Here is a 5,107-nt window from a genome sequence, read left to right as displayed (position 1 = left end):
GAAATCACAGGTTCATTCCCTGCAAGAAAACTGTCCGAACACTCAAAGAAAATGGCCTTCATGCTACAGACATTTGTTCTCAATTTCCTTCCAATTTAACTTTCATATGACAACTACATTTTGTCCCATGACCTGATTGTTAGATTTAAATCAGACAAGACCTTAAGTGTCATAGTTTAACATAAAAATTAATGATAAATTAGGAGCCCTTTGAGGTTACATGAGCAACATAATGGAAGACTAGACAATTTCTCTGATCCTCACTGTCTCTTAAAATTCTCCAAAGTAGAAATGTCCAAAGACAAAGCAACTTCAGCTGTGTCCATGGTCTAGGACACTCAAACTCCAAAAGAAGGTTAAAATAAAGAAAACCCATGAAACTCATATATTGAAACTCACTGATCCTGAGCTGACTTAGCATTCCTCTCCCACCTCTCATACTACTGGCAGTGAGGCTGCACTAGTAGACCCAAGACACAGGCATTTATCACCCCCCCCACCTTCCTCCTTGAAGTTCCCCCTCCATTTTCCTAGTGCCATGGAGATTCCAAATCTAGGATATGGAAATTTGTTCAGGAACCAACAGATAGCCAGTATGGCAGGTGATAGCCCTTCAGGAGCAAAAGCCTTATTTAGAGCAGCAACCCCATAGTACTAGTGCTGTAAAGCTCTGAACTGACTGTACCAAGGCAGACATAGATGCCATAGATCAACTCTATGAACTGCAGATCCTGGGCTAGAGAATTGAAGAACAGAAGAAAGGAGGAATGAGTCAGGATACTTACAGGATACATACAGGTATGGAAAGTGGGGAGGGGAGAGATAGGGTGAAGGCAGGGTGCTATATTCCACTTAGCCTGAGGGAAAGAACTCAGCATCCAGATGGGGCCATTTCTGACTACCCAGAAGTCATTTGGGGCAGAATCCTAGTCTGGCTAACCATGCACTGCCTGGTATGGGAGGAGGCTAAGACACTTTGAGATCCAGTCCACAAGGAAACCATCATCAGAGGGACAGAGTCAGAAAGTGAATAGGAGAAAAAAGCCTGAAATTACCAAAGATCTTAGGAAGAAGGAAACTCAAAGACCTTGAACATAAACAGATAAATCAGTGAGGAAAACATTAATAACAGAAGAAAATGCAATCTCTAGAGCTAATAAATGAGTTTAGACATTTATGATTAAATACTATAAAACAAAGGACCATAATCCAACACTTGATGAGACAGAAGATCCTGTGGAATTTGATAAAAACATGGAACCCTAACACACTGAGTGGTTTAAAAGAGAATCAAGAATTATGAAAGCAAAATTTATGGTCTGCATAGCAAAAATAATGGGCAGAATAGAAAATTTGGAATCTGTAATAGTAAGTCTTACCAAAGAAATAAAAGAGAGAATAATAGATCAAGAATACAAATATAGAGAAGTAAAGGATAATCTAGAAGAAGAGAGACAAAAAGACAGTAACATTTAAAGAAATTATGCTCACTCTACAAGCAAAATATACTGATCTCGAAGACAGCCTAAGGATCTTAGATTTCCCAGAAGAACTCAAAAGGAAAAAAAAAAACTTTAGCACTACAATACAGGAGATAATATAACTTCCAAGAATTCCTAAACATAGAAAATGAAATACTAATTGAAAGAATTCATAGATCACTTCTAGAAACCCCCCCCCAAAGCTACAAACCTCAAAATACAGTCATTAAATTTAACAATTTAGGGGTGGCTAGGTGGTGCAGTGAATAGAGCACTGACCCTGGAGTCAGGAGGACCTGAGTTCAAATCCGATCTCTGACACTTAACACTTACTACCCCTGTGACCTTGGGCAAGTCACTTAACCCCAATTGGCCTCCCCCCCCCCTCCAAAATGCAAAAAGAATTTAACAATTTAATTAAGAAACAATAAGTTCTAGGGGAGGCCAGGTAGCACAGCGAGTAAGAGCACTGGCTTACATGTCAGGATGACCTGGGGATCAAATCTGGGCTCAGATACTGAACACCACACCCAGAAATAACTGGCCATATAACCTCGAGCAAGTTACTTGACCCTGATTGCTTTTGAAAAAAAAAAGAAACAATAAGTCTGCAAATAATCAGGAGAGAGACATTCAAATACAAAGGAAAGGACATTAGAATAATACAAGACTATTCTGCCCACCAGAAAATATGGGAGGAAATAGAATAATGTGTTCTGAAGAACAATGGAGCTCAGGATGCAGCCCAGATTAACTTATTTATTCTGCAAATCTGAGTTTAAGCATAAATGAAAAATGATGGATAGTCAAAAACAGAGTTTGAGAGAATTTTAGAAAAAAAACCAAACCAGAACTGAAGAGACTACTTCTTGAACACCCCAAACAACAGAAATGCAAGAAGGGTGAATAAATGTAGCAACTAAGGATAGCAACAGCCACAAAGTGATAGCGGAGTGTAATACAATGCCAAGGAAAGGCAACTTCCCAAGGTTCAGAATACCAGCATAGGTGCTCTCCATTTTATTCAGTGACAAACCAAGAACAGAGAAGATCAAAACATGACATCATTCCAAATACAGCATTTACTAAGCTTGATTAAATAATCTCCAAGTACTACCCCACCCCAGGACCTTCCAATCATCCAATCAATTACAAAGTCTCTGTTCTAAATACTTTTCCACCCCTAGGCTATACCTTAATTAAGTCCACCACAAAGCCCCTCTTCTCAAATGGAGATTAGTTTCCAAACATAAGTAAAATACATTCGTTTGCTCAACCATAGAACACAAAAAGGTCAAAAGTTCCCCACCCCTGGATCACAATTGAATCTACCCCAGAGTTACATCAAGTTTAAGCACAGCACTTAATACCCAAATGGAGGTCTTTTCTTCATCTTGACATGAGGCAAGTTCTCAGCAATCTTAGTTCCTGGGGAGACAAGGCTTAGCAAGGCCACAAGATACATTGCCAGTCCCTTCATGAATTCATCCTCTGTCTGTAGAACAGTCCTAGAACCCCTGAAAACATTAGCAAAGCCCTCTCCCAGGATTTCTGTAAACATACAACAAGAAAATCCTTCTTCAGGGCTTCTGAACCAACAGAAAGGTTCCCAGACCCCTGCAACAACAGCACTGTCCTTCACCAGTGGATAGTATTCACTCTGTCTGCAGGACAGTCTCCAGACCCCTGCAACAACAGCACTGTCCTTCACCAGTGGATAGTATTCACTCTGTCTGCAGGACAGTCTCCAGACCCCTGCAACAACAGCACTGTCCTTCACCAGTGGACAGTATTCACTCTCTGTCTGCAGGACAGTCTCAGGGCTTCTTAACCAAAAGCCAGGTTCCAGGACTTCTTCAACAGGACAGTCTTTCACCAGTGGACAAATCTGGCAAAACAACATCAAAACAGACAGACAAAGTACCAGCAAAACAGCCATGTCTCCTCAGTCCTTGGCAGCTCAGGGGGCAGGTCTCAAAAGTCCAGGGCAATTCAAAGTGGCCCTCAGCAATCCTTCTCAGTCTCTCTCTCTGCCTCCATGAGGTGCTGCTTCCAAAAAGTCCTTCTGCCTCTCTCTTGACCAGTAAGAAACTTGCTAAATGTATACAGGGAAATAGGAGTGAAGGTGGAAGTCCAGTGGTGGTAACAGTGAAGAGGCAGTCCTGGGGCATTGTGGTTAGAATCTGGTGATGCCCTGTCTACAGGTGAATCAATGTTTTTTGGGGGACCACATTACAGTGTGGGAGGGCATATAAAAGGGAGCATGGGGGGAGGGGACAAGAGGATAGAGAAGAATGCGTGATATACTGGAGTCAAATCAAGGGCTAGCAATGAGGGGAAGATGACCTCTCTGGTATCAGAAACGAAAAAGCCAACATGGGGATGGGTGAGGAGGGCTTGGAGAGGAGAGGATTGAAAAGGAAAGAAGTCTTGCTTTGGTGGTAGGAGGTGGTTCCACTGATGAATATTCCTTTGGATGAAGAGAGATGGTGATCTGTGAAGGGAGACGAGGGCCTTGCCCTGAGTGTGGCCTAGGGGATTGGTAATTTAGGAAGGGAGGACTTAGAATTCCTAGGGGCATCTGGCCAAATCCAAACTTCACAGAACAACTCCCCTTAATAAAAGGATTTGTTCTGTAAAACTTGGGCTCAGTCAAAAGGTTGCCCCCAAGGACCTAGAAAGCCACATGTGTCCTTGAGGCTGCAGGTTCCCCACCCCTGGTAATCCATGGATTAAACAATCCATTAAAATGAAAAAGAGTTAAGATCAGATAAAAAAAACAAACTCTAAAAATAGGTTGCTCACAAGAAACACATTTTAAAAATATATACAAAATAAAACTTAGGGGATGATTTTTTTTTGGCTATTCATCCAGTGAATCCAAAAAAGCAGGCATTACAATCATGCTATTTGACAAAGCAAAAACAAACATTCAGAAATAAAAAGGGATAAATAAGGTTATTTATATTATTATATAAATATTATACTAAAAGGAACCATAGACAGAAAACCAACATCAATAATAAACTTATATAACTCTAAATGCACTCAAATTCATGAAGGAAACATTATCAGAGATACAAGAAGACATAGTAATATAATAGTGATGAGAGATTTCAATATCCTCTCAATTTTGTATAAGTCTAACACAAAGATAAATAAAAGGGAAATTATGGAATTGAACAAATTGCTGGAGAAACTAAATTTAAAAGATGCATGGTATCTTCCAAATGGGACAGCAAAAGAATTTAGATATTTCTAAGTCCTACATGGGACTTTTGCAAAAATTTGCCATGTACCAGTGTACAGAGATACTGCAAACAAATGTAAAAAAGTAATGGTTAGCACCACACCCAGAAATAATAACTGGCCGTGTAACCTTGAGCAAGTTGCTTAACCCCAATTGCTTTAAAAAAAAAAAGGCAATGGTTAATATATCCTTTATAGAGTATACCACAATAAAATTAGTAATTGTTTCAGGGATGACAAACAAAATATGGAGATCCAAATGGAGACTTAACAATAAAATACTAAATAATGAATGGGTCAAAGAATAAGTCATAGATAATAATAGATCATAGATCAATAAACTATTAAAAACATCAAAAATAAGACAATTTAAATAT

The sequence above is a fragment of the Petaurus breviceps genome, unplaced genomic scaffold, assembly GCF_028583685.1.
Source record: "Petaurus breviceps papuanus isolate PSGF00001 unplaced genomic scaffold, PetGlider_PUasm1.0 90822, whole genome shotgun sequence".
Lineage (NCBI taxonomy): Eukaryota > Metazoa > Chordata > Mammalia > Diprotodontia > Petauridae > Petaurus > Petaurus breviceps.
This window is presented reverse-complemented; position numbering follows the sequence as displayed.